The following is a 15,972-nucleotide window of genomic DNA, read 5'->3' on the forward strand; positions in this document are numbered from 1 at the left end:
GCGGATTAAAAACGGCGATAGCGTTGAGGGTGCGAGGAAGAAAGCGGAGAAGGAAGGTATGGTGAAAGCATGATAATAGCGCAGTGCGCGCGCAAGGAGGGCTCTGCGGCAGTAATGGTAACGAAATGCCGCGACAGGAGAGCGACTCGGACATATGGAAAGAAAGCACTGTGTGACCGGAGGTCTGTCTGCAGCGGTTGCTGTGAATCGCGCCCACGCATCACCCACTCGCTGCGTTCGGCGATCTCACAATTAGCGAGGCAGTCGCGCTACCCTTCGCGCCGTTTGCAACGTGCCGTACGGTACAGTTTGTCCGCGACAGCCAGAATATCGTGACGTGAAAACATGTATAGAAGTCATCAAGAAAGTACATTTTCAGAACTTAACTTGCCCGTGTAGTCTGTCACCTCAGTAGCGAAGGCTGAGGGTAAAGTCAGTGTACAAAAATTGCTTGCTCAGCTCCGACTCGCACATGCCGGGTACGATGTCGGATGCCAAAGCGAGTGCAATTTGATTTGAAAATTTGAGAAGAGCATGTTTACAACTTAGTTGTAACTATTATTATACGGTTCACATATTCATTCTGCATGTTCACGGTCGACTCCAGGCAGCATTCAACAAACACACAAATGAGCCTGTCCATGCAAAACTCATGCATGCGTTGTGGCCGTACTTGTTAGCCATAGGTCTTGAAAACGCCCACTTTGCCATCACGTTGCTGTGACTCCTATTCCTATACAAACTATAAGGATGATTATCACTGCACTCACCATTGTAACAAAAGTCGCAGTTTCGCCAAAGAAGCAAAGCATAGAGTGTGATAACAAATTGTTACACATCTATACAAAGTAACGATAGCCGCTTTATCGGCCATATAACTTGTAAATAAGAGTAGTTTCGAACAGCTGAACGTTAAAACATAGAACTAAGGAAGACAGACAATGACTTTGTTGTACTAACGATTGGAGTTGTTAGTACAGCGACGTAAACCTGTGCAACAGCCGACGAGGCATTTTCTGTTAAGTGTGCGTCGGTTGCAGCAGGTGCAGTCGATCCCACATTGATCACACACTACACTCACATGTGTACGACGAATCGTACATTCTGTCCATAATGATCATCTGAAAGCTTGACAAAGCGCGAGTGGTCCTAAAATTGCTGGTTACTGTTTCATTGTCGAACATTACTCTGCCTTTTCATCAAAAACACAATTATTACATGAACGCATCGGACACCGTGTTTGAACGCTAGTGTATTGCTTTCCGAAGCTTTGAAGAGGCCCCTATCACGTGCGGCAAAGGCATTGTGCGACGCGTGCTTCGTCGGCGGCAGTATCGGCCATTTGCTGGTCTTGTTCCGGCGTTGCATCCTGCAACACTGGCTCCGACGTGGATGCCAATGTTCCCCACATCTGCGAGAGACGCAGCAGTCTGTAGTACGTACAAATAACTAGCACACAAGCACCAGTACGAAAGTATGCAAAGTACACAAATATAACAAGAACCGAATATACAAAAGCTGCTCTCTCGAGCGTAATGGTTAATTGCCAACCAGATTCTTGACACGCGCATCCAAGCAAACCGTCATTTACCGCAGATGCTGAGCTGCAGCGGAAGGAGTGCAACCATCTGGTGGCGCTGGATTGCATCAAGATTGCCAAACTACGTAATCTTGCCGAAATACGGAGTCATAAAAAGTCAGCACTTCTGTGGGAAGAGGGAACTGCCGAGGCGAACATCATGACATCCACGCAAGCGGCTATGAAGGGAACGTCGGATGGAACCACAGTCTTGCTGGTTTAGGTGGCGAATAAAATTTTTAAAATGTTGAAATATGTTTCTGTTTTCCATACACCGTGGTATCGCAGTCACCATGTCGTTGCAATGCTGAGCTCGAAGTAGCGGGTTTGGTCTCTGCTGTGGCGGCCGCATTTCAATGGCAGCCAGAGCGTTAAAGGGACACTAAAGGCAAATACTAAGTCAACGTGGACTGTTTGAATACTATTCCAGAAATATCAACACGCTTGTTTCGTTCCAATAAAATTAGTTTACGAGAAAATTGCATTTGAAGTGTCCGAATACCTTATCGCAATTAATATATATCGCCACCCAACTGGGGGAGTGGTGACGTCGCATACGGCATTACCCGCCTTTGCTGCCGTCGGTGATTAAAGCGGCGCCCGAGAGGCGGCGGCACCGAGCCAAGACAGAGTAGCGGATTCGCCGCTTTAGCTGCTCTTTGGTCAGGTGGCGTAGAGCATTCGGGCATCCCGCGACACCACATGGAAGTTGAATTCTCTGATACCTGCGGTTTGTGCGAGTTTCGCAAGCCGGAAAAACCAGCGCAGCACTACGCGATAAAGAAACTACGGAAACGTGAAAGTGTGGGCGGCGCGAAGTTGAGCGAAAAGGAAACCTTTCGGCCACCCACGTCGTTGTCAGGATTATTGCAATGAGTTCTTTTTTTCTAAAAGTGAAATAGAACTGGACAGGTAACATTTCATTTCGTATCATAATACAAGTATGTATTGTGCAACGAGTGGGTGAGTACTAGTGACAGACTTTAACTGAGGAGTGCTTTGGTCATGGGGCAAGTAGATGAATGCCCCGGAGAGTTTCTAATCGTGTCGCGCATTTAGCTCAGTTTCTCGGTTATTAGGGCTCTGTTCGCGATAATATTGATGCGTTAGAGATTCTCGAGGACTAATCTATCACTGTAGCTTGACTTAATATTTGCCTTTAGCATCCCTTTAGGAGCACGTGTTGCACAAAATCCGGTGCCAGTGACGGGCGTCGCACGTTGTTTCGGCAAAAAGATTTGCGAACCACCCATATGCAGGGCCTTCATATTACGCAAGGAATTTACTGAGCTAATTTCATTTTTCAACCTAAAATACATGGGGAAATCGTGAACTATGACCTACACATAACCTACAGACCTGATAGCTCTTGGACTGTAATTTCACTATACGAGAAAACAGATTTCAGTTAGGCGGAAACTCAAGCCACTTGTCCAGCGTTTCTGCCAATCACAGACCAGCTGCGGCGTCCGCCATTTGCGGCAGCCGGCGCGCAGGTATCTTGAGGGCAGGTAGCGGCACACCCGGTTCCCTGCAATACCTCTAGCTGACGCTCGTCTCCATCGCATCGCAGCTCATGCAAGAGGCCGCGTTTCTACCAGAAAGCCCACCTTCATGCATAGCGTTCGCGGCTAGCGTTTCCCGGTAAACCAGTAAACATTACGGCTACATACACTCCAGTTGCTGGGAAGCATGAGAAGTAGTCACGGATCTTTGAACTCTATCGCATTCCACTCTTAAAGTTGAAGCTTAACCGTCCTCCAAATTTTGTGCAAAGTTTCTCGTCGATACGTCTCAACTAACGTTCTGCAGTAAGCAAGTCTATGCAAAATTAAGGTCCACTAAATTTTTGAAATGTACGTGTAAAGGCATTGTTGATATGTTACGGGCTAAAATACAGCTTCTAACGCCGAGGATGGACCTCGCAGATGGAAATAACTGCATACAGCGGGAAATATTGAAAGTAAACACAAAGGGATGCAATGAACATAGAATATCATTTGACACGCTACAAAACAGGCATCATGACGGGCAGTCTTAACGGCGCAGCTTTATGCACAAAATCCATGGCTGGTATTATGTGGCAATGGTAAAAAAGCGCTTGCAAGAACACGAGACTAAGTACCATGTACAACCCCGAGGACGTGGATGGGCTTGGGTGAGTGCGTGAAAAGCGCTGACGGTGCCGCGTGCAGCGAGGAAAACAAACTCGCGCAGCGAAATGGATCGCTCGTCTTCTCCACGTGTAGCAAAAAGGCCACGCCGTCTGCTGCGCGGTATAAGCGTTGGCTGTATGTGGGAGCAGAATGGGGAGAGGACGCCTATGCTTCTGCCATTGCCAACATACAAAATCTATGGAAAAGAAAAAAAAACGCCTAAAAGAAGACAGCAGAATCTGAAATGGAACACATGAGCAAAAGAAAAAGTGCGTTTTCTATACGTGAAAGCCAATTTTACAGGACAAAGTACTTTAGTTTGTTCTGATTTTCTTAGGTGTTCCTTAATAAAATAGTGGTACTTTAAGTGCATTAGCTCGTGATGTGGGTTAGCTCGACGCTTTTGAGAATAGCTGTTTAACCCAGCTGGACTATAAAGCTCTGGCGCCTCTACTAAAACTAGGATGCTCTGGTCTACGATAGGTAATCAATGCCCGGTGATAGGCATGACACATGAGAAAGAATCTTGTTTCGGAAGAAAATTTTCTTAAATTTCTAGAACATGAGGCCTTTCTTTGAAAATGCAATCTTACAAAATATAAAGGGAACTGATCAATTTTTGGCTAACATTATTGCATAGAATAGGTAGCGTTGGCCCGGGTCTCAAATTTTAGGCAAGTACTCGAGTTTAGTCTACTTTCCGCTTCACAAAGTGGCAGTTTGAGATGCTTTGGTGCTTCATCAAAACATTTCAACATATCTGGAGAAGCGGAGCTAACGTACGTATCACAAGGTTGGTAGTTCATAATATGCCAATGTACCGGCAATCTTGTAATTGTATAATTTGGAAGAATTACTACAGTGGGTGAACTTTGTGATCCCACAATGATTCGTATTTGGTGTCGTTACCCGCTCCTTGCTCCAGTTCGTCACAAAGTGTCAGTTTCAAACTTTTGTCTAGGTCTTACTGCTGGAAAGACTTATGCAACTCGTTATGTATTTAAAATTAAACAGCCCTAATAACCAGCAAATAGTTTTATATATTAGATTTCATGGCATCAGCCAGATAGATCACTAGTATACAGCACGTCCCGGATAAATTTTGTCAAGCCGTTAAAATACTGGTACATAATACAATTATGTGATATACGGTGTTTGCTCATAAGTCAGAACCACAAACAAAAAGTTTTCGCGTATTTATTATTAAACTAATAAAAAAACTCTAACTAGAAAAGTTAGGGATTCAGGACGTGACTTCATATGACAAACTGTTACTGCTTCCTTAAAAGATTCCACTAAGTCGTGTACATCACGCTATATCCTACGCAAATATGTTATCGCGGTTTAGTTATAACGCGCAAAATACGTCCGCGCACTGCGCGACACCAACAGTGCCAAAAGAAAGTAGACAAAAAATGCAGGACCCATTCCACGCTGTGAAGGTCGTTCGACAGTGAAACTGTGGGGGGGGGGGGACACCACATACGACATGGCGAAGAGACAAACAGTTTGTGACAATCCTCACCACTGCATTGTCGTCACTATGATATAGGGCTAAATTTTCAGTTTTAACTGCCGTTTTAACGTTCTTTGCCAACGTAAGATCAATACATGTTCCATGTGTGGTTGTTGGCTGAGTGCAATCTCGCCAGCTACGAACTAGACAACTCACTTGTTTTGTGGTTTGTCAATGCCCACAATAAAATAACGGGCACAACGTTGTCGGTAACATTCGCTCCTTTATTCTTTTCTTCCTTCTTTGTATGCACGTTGCTCTGCAGCAGTGTGCACAGTGGCCTCCCCATATGACAAATGCACACACAATACTTGGCGGTCATGTATATGTATACAGGGTAATAACGTCACATTCTCTTCACCATCCGCTCACCGTTACGTCATCGCTCTACACGTTTCCACAGTTTTTTCTCCGGCTGCCGGTACTTGGCGAACTTCTCTATGCAAAGGCTAATGACGTTACTTCCTCTTTCTTCGACACCCCTCACCCTTACTTCCTCACTTGACATCTTTCCATTGCTTGTTCCACCGCTGCCAGAACTTAGCGGACATTTAAATATACAGGGTAATGGCGTCACATCCGCTTCCTTCGCCACCCCTCAGCCTTACTTCCTCGCTTTACGTCTTTCCGTTGTTTGTTCCCCGGCTTCTAATACTTGGTGGACCTTTATATATACAGGGTAAGGACGTCGCATCCTCTTCCATCGACACGTCTCACCCTTACCTCATCGCTCCACATCAATGCATTGTTTATTCCACGACTGACAATACTTGGCGGAATCTTATATATACAGGCTAAGGACGTCATATGCTCTTCGACACCCGTAACCCTTACCTCCTCCCTCTACCCTTTTCAATTGTTTGTTCCCCGGCTGCCAATACTTGGTGGACTTTATATATACAGGGTAAGGACGTCACATCCTCTTCCTTCGACGCCCCTCACCATTACCTCCTCGCTCTACATATTTCCATTGTTTGTGCCCCGTCTGCGGATACTTTGCGGATTTTATATATACAGGGTGAGGACGTCGTATCCTATTCGATAACCCTCACCCTTATCTCCTCGCTCCACACCATTCCCTTATTTGTTCCCCGGCTGCCAGTACTTGGCGGACCTTTCTATATACAGGTTTAGGACGTCGCATCCTTTTCCTTCGACACGCCTCATCGCCTTTTCCATCGATCCACACCATTCCATTGTTTTTTCACCGGCTGCCAATACTTGGCAGACGTTTATATATACAGGATAAGGACGTCACATCCTCTTCCTGCGACACCCCTCACCCTTACCTCCTCGCTCCACAATTTGCCTTGCTTGTTCCCCGCCTGCTAATACTTGAATATATATATAAATTTATCAGTCATAGCACTCGTAGTACAGCCCTCTCGGCCGTTCTCTTTTCGAAACTAGTCATATTAGGGTTATTATAATTAGACAAAAGTATTTCACTCTCCTAAGCAGCAGTCCTTGGGATAGTTACTCGGGCGAGCTTCCCACGCTAAGCGTGCCGCGCCCGCCTCGCACCTGCTTAACCTTTTCCTAGTCTCTAGAGCCGCTCGAGTTCCCTCTCATCGATGGGCGTCCATTTTTCCAAGAAGGCATGCCTTCGCGTTCCCCTTCGCGTTCCCTGGAGAGGCAAAGCAGAAGAGTGGGTCTAAAAATTAATCTGCAGAAAACTAAAGTAATGCTTAACAGTCTCGGTAGAGAACAGCAATTTACAATAGGCAGCGAGGCACTGGAAGTCATAAGGGAATACATCTACTTAGGGCAGGTAGTGACGGCGGATCCGGATCATGAGAAGGAAATAATCAGAAGAATAAGAATGGGCTGGGGAGCATTTGGCAGGTATTCTCAGATCATGAACAGCAGGATGCCATTATCCCTCAAGAGAAAAGTATATAATAGCTGTGTCTTACCAGTACTCACCTACGGGGCAGAAACCTGGAGGCTTACGAAAACGGTTCTACTCAAATTGAGGACGACGCAACGAGCTATAGAAAGAAGAATGATAGGTGTAACGTTAAGGGATAAGAAAAGAGCAGATTGGGTGAGGGAACAAACGGAAGTTAATGACATCTTAGTTGAAATCAAGAAAAAAAAATGGGCATGGGCAGGACATGTAATGAGGAGGGAAGGTAACCGATGGTCATTAAGGGTTACGGACTGGATACCAAGGGAAGGGAAGCGTAGCAGGGGGCGGCAGAAAGTTAGGTGGGCGGATGAGATTAAGTTTGCAGGCACGGCATGGCCACAATTAGTACATGACCGGGGTTGTTGGAGAAGTATGGGAGAGGCCTTTGCCCTGCAGTGGGCGTAACCAGGCTGATGATGATGATGCCTTCGCGAACAACATCAGTCTCTTTCTATGTAAGTACGAGGCTCTGGACAGGAGCGATGCCACTTCAATGTAACTGGGGCCTGACGGACCAACCGACTGAGCTACCTCTCCGGGCAAAATCAAAGGGTCACGAGTTTAAATCCCCAATTCACTGAGTTTTTTATTTTGTTCGCCTTTTCTTTTCTTGTTTTAATCTGTTTTCTTCTAGTCTATCACTATACCAGGGACTTGCATATCTTCGCCACGACTATAATAATAATAATAATAATAATAATAATAATAATAATAATAATAATAATAATAGTAATAATTTTTTGAGACACTTGTTTTTTTTTCTCCTCTATTATTTATGGCCACTCATGTGCAGGTCATAAACTACCAGGTTTCTCCAGTTGAGTGCCATCTGTGCGGTTCAAAAGAGCTCAGATTGGTCGATCTTGACTGACTGAAGAACAAACCACTCTAGGTTAAATGAGGCGTACAACTCCTGCGGTGGCGAAGAGGTAGAGTATCCGCCTCGCGTGCAAGAGGACCATGGTTCGAATCCCGGTGCCACGAAACTTTCCACAGGATTAAAAAAAATCAGCATGTTTCAGCAGTTTCAGCAATCAGCAAGAAAATGGTACATAAGAAGCCAATGAATGATTAAGCGGTAAGAAGGAAATTAGAGGAAATCCTGATCAAACTACAGAACAGGTATTCGGCTTTAACTCAGGAAGAGGACCTTGGTGTTGAAGCAATGAACGACAATCTTGGGGGCGTCATTAAGGAGTGTGCAATATAAGTCGGTGGTTACCAGTAAGCTATCGCAGGAGACGAAAGATCTCATCAAGAAACGCCAATGGATGAAAGCCTCTAACCCTACAGCTAGAATAGAACTGGCAGAACGTAAGACAGCTGACCTGAGGCACTATATTATGGATAGAATTGAACATACTCTCAGGAGCGGAGGAAGCCTAAAAGCAGTGAATAAGAAACTAGGAATAGGCAGGAATCAAATGTATGCGTTAAGAGACAAAGCAGGCAATATCATTGCTAATATGCATGAGATAGTTTAAGCGGCCGAGGAGTTCTATAGAGATTCATACAGTACCAGTAGTACCCACCACGATAAGTGAGAGAGAACAGTGTAAAGCAATAGTCTAGAGAAACCCACAGGTAACACCGGAAGAAGGAAACAACGCCTTGGGAGCGATGCAAAGTGGGAAGGCAGCTGGGGAGGTTCAGGTAACAGCAGAATTGTTGAAGGATGGTGGGCACATTCTTCTAGAAGAACGGGCCACCCTATATACACAATGCCTCATGACCTCAAGCGTACTGGAATCTTGGAACAACGCTTACATAATCCTAATCCATAAGAAAGGGGACGCCAAAGACTTGAAAAATTATAAGCCGATCAGCTTACTGCCGATTGCCTACGAAGTATTTACCAAGGAAATCGCAAATAAAATCAGGAACACCTTAGACTTCTGTCGACCAAAGGACCAGGCACGATTCCGTAAAGGCTACTCAACAATAGACCATATTCACACTATCAATAGGGTGACAGAGAAATGTGCGGAATATGACCAACCCTTATCTATAGCTTTCATTGATTACGAAAAGCGTTTGATTGAGTCCAAACCTCAGCAGTCATGGAGGGAATACGGAATCAGGGTGTAGCCGAACCATATGCGAAAAAACTGAAAGATATCTATAGAGGCTCCACAGCCACCGTAGTCCTCCACAAAGAATGCAACAAAATCCCAATAAAGAAAGGCGTCAGGCAGGGAGATATGTTCTCCCCAATGCTATTCAAGGCGTGTTTCCAGGAGGTATTCAGAGACCTGCAGTGGGAAGAATTGGGCATAAAGGGTAATGGAGAATACCTTAGTACCTTGCGAATCGCTGATGATATTGCCTTGGGGACCAATTGCAATGCATGCTCACTGACCTGGAGAGGCAAAGCAGAAAACTAAAGTAATGTTTAAAAGTCTCGGAAGAGAACAGCAGTTTACAGTAGGTAGCGAGCCGCTGGAAGTGGTAGGGGAATACATCTACTTAGCGCAGGAAGTGACCACGGATCCGGATCATGAGACCGGAATAATCAGAAGTACAAGAATGGGCTGGGGTGCGTTTGGCAGGCATTCTGATATCATGAACAGCAGGTTGCCACTATCCCTCAAGAGAAAAGGTGTAAGAGCTGTGTCATACCAGCACTCATGTATGGGGCAAAAACCTGGAGTCTTAGGAAAGGGTTCTGCTTAAATTGAGGACGATGCTACGAGCTATGGAAAGAGGAATTATGGGTGTAATGTTAAGGGATAAGAAGAGAGCAGATTGGGTGAGGGAACACACGCGAGTTCATGGCATCTTCGTTGATATCAAGAAAAAGAAATGGACATGGGCAGGACATCTAATGAGGAGGGAAGGAACCGATGGTCATTAAGGGTTACGGAGTGGATTCCAAGGGAAGGGAAGCGTAGCAGGAGGCGGCAGAAAGTTAGATGGGTGGATGAGATTAAGAAGTTTGCAGGGACGAGAGAACAACCATTTTTATTGGGTGAATGCAGCTTTGGAGAGGCGTCGTCATTTCAGAATGCCTTGAGCTCGGAGCGCATCATGGGCCCCCGCAATCAGCCGTTGCTGATCCTCGATGTTGGAGCTGGCCAAGGCTTTCTCCCAAAGCTCGTTAGTGGGGTAAGGGTTCGGAGGATTTAATGGTGCCGCTCTGCAACCCCCTACTATGTGCTTGAGGAACCCGGGCTCTGCGCAAAAGCGGCATTGTGTAGAGAATTGTATAGGGGCTATGAGGTGATTTCTGGTTGGGTGGGGGAATGTAATAACCTGTAGAGCTCGGAGGTATCGCTTCTTCTCTCTAGGTAGTGACTTGTGTGGGGCTGCATATGTTCTGCGGGTTTGCATGGAGCGTTGTGTGATGTCTTGGTACGACATTAGAGGGTCCATGCGCTCGGGTTCAGACTACTCGCCGTCGGCTCGGTGGGTCAAATCTCGAGCTACGTGGTTGGGGACCTCGTTTGCCAGGAATGCCTTGATTAGCTGGTGCCCAGATGAACATGACTGATCTCGTTGGCAGCCTTTGATTGATGATTCGGAACGTAGTGGTGTGAATTCGGCTGCTAGGAAAGTTGCGGCACGCCTGTTGGGAGTCGGTTACTATGACTTCAACCTCTGTTTTGGAGAGCACGAGGGCTATGACCGCTTTCTCGGCTTGGGGGGGAATGTTTCGTGTGAGCGAAATGCTGCTCCAATGTTCTATGTTGACGACTATGGTGGCTGTTGTGGCTGCGCGTCTGGGGTAAGAAGCCGTGTCCGTGTAGGCTGTAGAGGGTACAGTCCCATGTCGCTTGTGTATGGCCAGGGCGCGGGCCTCCCTTCTCTCTGCGAGATGCACTGGGTGCATATTGCGAGGTAGAAGGCGTATGGTGATGTAGCTCTGGATGGTACGGGCTAAGCTCACAGTCTGAGGTGGCGGATGGCTCAGAGGGGCAGAGAGCCCCAGGCGTAAGAGAAGGGACCTCCTCGCTTCCGTAACCACCAGCCTTCTTCGGTGATTGGATAAATGTGCCTCGATCAGGTCCTCGGCTGCGTTGTAAACACCTACTCGTAGTAGGCGTTCTGTGGACGTACTGATCGGCAGGCCCATCGCCGGCTTATATGCCTGTCTGATCATTATGTTGATTTTCTTGAGTTCCGTCGCGTGGAGTAGTGCGTATGGAATAGCGTAAGTTATTTGAGACACGACGAAGGCTTCGACAAGCCGAAGCGTGTCCGCGTCCTCCATGCCTATTGTATTGGTTTTATTCGCCGGATCATGTGGGTAACTTGGGCTGTTGTATTCTTAAGCTTTTGAATTATTAATGTGTTTGTGCGAACCCACTTGAAAACCATTCCCAATATCTTTACGCTCTGAGACGGAACGATGGTGTGTTCCTCCAGTTGTATGTTGATAGTGGGCGAGTCGGATGTGTGCTTCTTTCGCGGTGAGACCAGGAGTAGCTCCGACTTTTGCGGGGCGCAGTTGAGCCCGCATGACTTAGCATAGTCGCTCATCACGTCTGTAGCTTCCTGCAAGCGGTTCTCCATTTCCCCGATGCACCCTGTGGACGATCAGATGGTAATGTCGTCGGCATGTTGGCCATGCCAGATCCCTCGGATGTTGTCGAGGAGTGGCGGTAGGCCTATTAGGGCGATATTGAAAAGGAGAGGGGATAGCACTGCGCCCTGTGGTGTGCCGCGCCCGCCCAGTAGGAAGGGCTTTGTGGCTTTCACCCTGACTTTTAGGATGGCTTTTCTATCTGAGAAGAAATATCTGATATAGGAGTACTTCCTGGCCCCACAGGAGAGTGCGTTTAACTTCTGCAAGATTGCTGTATGCTTGACGTTATCGAACGCCCCTTTAAGATCTAAGCCGAGGATAGCCGTGGGGGAGTTGCGTGTCACTGGTACAATCACCTCCTCTTTCAGCTGAAGTAGGATGTCTTGAGTTGAGAGGTGTGGACTGAATCCTATCATCTAACTACCCAACGAAAAGACAGCGATCTTCACCGAGGAGATGACGCGCCTGTTCCGCCATGCCGACCCCGAAATGACAGAGGACAAAAAGCTTCTCCTACTCAAGCATGGCGTCAAGCAAGAACTTTTCGCCGGAATGATAGGAAATCCACCGAAAACCGTCGAAGAGCTTCTTCACGAGGCCAGAAGCGCCGAGAAAACTCTGGAAATTTGGAACCGGCAATTCAATCGCTGCGCAAGGCCAGCAAAATACGCTGAAGTTCAATCATTGGTCACCAACGACCTATGCAAGACCATTAGAGCGGTCGTGGGAGGGGAACTTCAGAAGATGTTCGCAAGATCCCAGCTTCAGGTTGCGTCTATAGCGGACGTCATGAGCGAAGAAATCAAGAGGTCAGTTGAACTTCCCGAAGGCCAGCCGAATTCGCCACAGGCCCAGCCTGAACCGATAACCTACGCCGCCGTCGCTCGCCGTCAAAGTAACACTTCGTGCCCGCGCCATAGCGCTGTAACAATGGAGTTGCGCCGTCCGCCGCCGCCACCAGCTCACCGACCCGTCATCCAGCGAAGGTACCCAAGGAAGACAGACATCTGGCACGCCCCTGACCACCGCCCTCTCTGTTACCACTGCGGAGAAGCGGGTCTCGTCTACTGCTGATGCCCATACCGGGAGGTGACATTGCGAATATTCGCCCTTAACGCGCCGCGACCAGAGATTGGCGAATGAGCTCGCGATATCGCCGACTACCTCGCCGCCACGCAGTGGAGCCCTCGACGACCGTCCCGTTCACCGTCACCAGGCCGCTACCTGTCGCCGCAGCACCGACCACACACTGGCCCAGCACGGGGCCGGTCTGCGACCCCATATCCGGAAAATTAAATGGAGCAACCGATGGAGGAGTGGTTGCTGTTCGTCGAACTGACGAAGATCCTCCGCGTCCGACGAAGACGCCGAAGAGACCATCTTGACGACATAACGAAACGCCACCGTTCCGAGGAATGGAAGCAAAGATTACGCCGACGAAAGACGACCTGATGACGCCGCATACCAGCCACAGGTCAAGGCACCGCAGTCGCAATGCGACGCCAAGAGCTAACTGTAACGCAAGACAAAGAACCAACGACCTCGACGTGCTTCTTGGCGGCCACGCATTCACCACCTTAGTTGACATAGGGGCCGGTTACTCCGTAATGAGTGGACACATCGCCACCCAGTTGAAGAAATTTTAAACTGCATGGGAAGGCCGTCAAATTCGGACTACTGGAGGACACCTCATTACGCCGACTGGAATCTGCACGGCAAGAAATACCGTTCATGACCGGACTTACCTTGCCACCTTCGTTATCCTCCAACAGTGTTCACGAGAAGTCATTCTCGGCAAGGACTTCCTGAATCAACACGGCGCAATCATCGACCTGAAGTCGAAATTGATAACGCTGTCGGAAGATCAAGCGATACCGCCGGAGAGCTTTCGTAGTCACCACACCTTGAGTGTGCTTGAAGATCAAGTGAGCATCCCGCCGCGCTCCAGCCTTATTATTTCCGTCGGCAGCGAAACACCCGCTGACAAAGAAGGAGTCACAGAGGGGGACCAACACCTACTGCTCAACCGGGAAATTTGCGTCGCAAGAAAGATCGCTCGACTCCACGTAGGGAAAGCGGGAGTCATGCTAGCCAACTTCAGCCAAGAGTCCAAGCATATCAGCAAGGGCACGACAATCGCACACATCGACGAAATCGTGGAAACCAGCAATGCCTTTGTCCTCTCGGATGCTGCCGCATCTACACAGACGACCACAATTCTGGAACCAGACTTCGAAGTAAATCCAGGTCTCCCTGTGAGTAAGCAGCAACAGCTCAGAAATCTTCTCCGATTATACAAAGGCTGCTTTTCGACGTCATCAAGTATTCGACAAACACCACTTGCTAAGCATCGCCTAATAATCGAAGAATGCGCTGGACCACTCCGCCAGCGCCCTTAACGAGTTTTGACGCGACAGCGTGAAGCTATTAGGCAACAATCGACGAAATGCTGCGCGATGACATCATCTAGCCGGAGGAAAGAACGTGGGCATCTCCTGTGCTCCTGGTGAAGAAAAAGGAAGGAACCTTATGTTCCTGCGTCGATTATCATCGATTGAACAAGATCACGAAGAAGGACGTATACCCCCTTCCACGGATAGACGACGCATTGGATCGGCTCTGCAACGCTAAATACTTCTCGTCGATGGACCTCAAGTCTGGCTATGGGCAAATAGAAGTCGACGAAAGGTATCGCGAAAAGACTGCCTTCATCACGCCAGATGGCCTCTACGAGCTCACATCTGCTCTCCCAAATGCAAGTTCTGCGGTGCAGATCACCCCACAGGTGACAGGGCTTGTAAGCAGTGGTACCAAATACCATATGCATTAAGAGTAAGAAGAAGACAACGCTCCAAAGTGGAGACCGAGATGGAATCGGCCCAACTGACAAAGGAAACCCCTCCAGGCGCCGGAAGGCGCCCACGCTCGGGAAGCACATCAAGATAAAGAGAGCGCTCAACATCGAGAGGAAGAAACCGTTCCAGGTCTCGCGAGGCGCAGGTGCGCTTCGAGGAGCAGGAGCTGAAGACAAACAAGAAAAAGGAGCCAGGAGCAACCTGTGTCGATAACTCGAAGGTACTGTGAAAGTCACAGGTGCGCTAGCCTCGCAGAAACAAAGCAATGATGCCAGAGTAGAAGAGCTAATCAGAGAGGTTATATCACTAAAGAAAGCAAATGAAGAACATAAGCAGCAGATTCAGGAAATGAAAAAAAAAAGGATTGAGGACAGATAGCGGTAGTGTGGCAATAGCTAAGCCGGTGTGTAGAAGTAACAGCCAGGAAGAAGACACACCGGCGCCCAAAAAGAGAGCTGTAGTTCCGGAGGCAGAATCGATGTGCTCGGTTCTGGAGGAGATTAGGAATGCGATTAGGGACCTAAAGGACCCGGTAGACAGCGTTAACCTTAAGGTGGATACAACATGAAAGTGGAAGTTAATAGCCAAGAAAAGGTTGAAAAAGATAGAGGCCCAAGGAGAGGATGAAGAATATATGCCCTTGGAAGCCGAAAGCGCTAGAACACCCCCAGAAGCGGTAAGTGGTACAGTCAAGCAACCAGTGACAGGGGGTAGCAAGTCAGGGGGCAACGACAATAATAATGGATAACAGAAATAGACTTAGTGTGTGGCAGTGGAACTGCAGAAGATTTCAGCAAAAAAGAGCGTCACTAGCACAGAAAATCAAAGTGGTTGAAAATAGGCCGAAATTAATAATGTTGCAGGAAACTCTAGCGGAGGACATCGGGCTGTCCGGCTTCAACTCGGTCTGCAAAGGCAAAGAACCAGGCAGAGGAATTGCCACCCCCTTTGACAAGAAAATTCCCTACATAAAGCACGATCTAAATTTAGGGGCGAGTAAAATTGAATACATATTTATAGAAATGGTCCTAAAAAGGCACAGAGGTAAAGCGCAAAGCTTGTTCTCCCTCAACATATATAGCAGTCCCAGAGAGATGAGACAGAGCTTCAGAGCAATTTTTAATTACTCTGAAGCTCTGTCGCCACTCGTAATAGGAAGGGACTTGAACGCCCCACACCAATCTTGGGGTTACCGCTGGAGTAGTAAGAAAGGGGAAGGAATCTGGCATCTCGCCATGGATTTAGGCCTTTCTCTTATCACGGACCCAGCCTTTCTTACCAGGTGTGGCAGTTCCACGTGTAGTGACACTACCCCGGACTTATCCTTCACTTATCACTTACCCAGGGCAGACTGGATCAACTCTGGTACGGACCTAGGAAGCGACCATTACATACTACACATAATGGGAGAAACGATGGGGGGGCGTAA

General features: G+C 47.7%; 1 long non-coding RNA gene across 2 annotated transcripts in view; it reads left to right on the forward strand.

Annotated features, from left to right (window-relative positions):
- Window positions 1-1,832, forward strand: part of LOC139052163 (uncharacterized) — a 63,688-nt gene extending 61,856 nt beyond the window's left edge. For both annotated transcript variants that reach the window (XR_011509750.1, XR_011509751.1), the window contains exon 3: window positions 1,597-1,832. This is a non-coding gene — a long non-coding RNA (uncharacterized lncRNA). The remainder of the gene's footprint in view (window positions 1-1,596) is intronic.
- The last annotated feature ends 14,140 nt before the right edge of the window (window positions 1,833-15,972 follow it).

The sequence above is a fragment of the Dermacentor albipictus genome, unplaced genomic scaffold (genome assembly GCF_038994185.2).
Source record: "Dermacentor albipictus isolate Rhodes 1998 colony unplaced genomic scaffold, USDA_Dalb.pri_finalv2 scaffold_19, whole genome shotgun sequence".
Lineage (NCBI taxonomy): Eukaryota > Metazoa > Arthropoda > Arachnida > Ixodida > Ixodidae > Dermacentor > Dermacentor albipictus.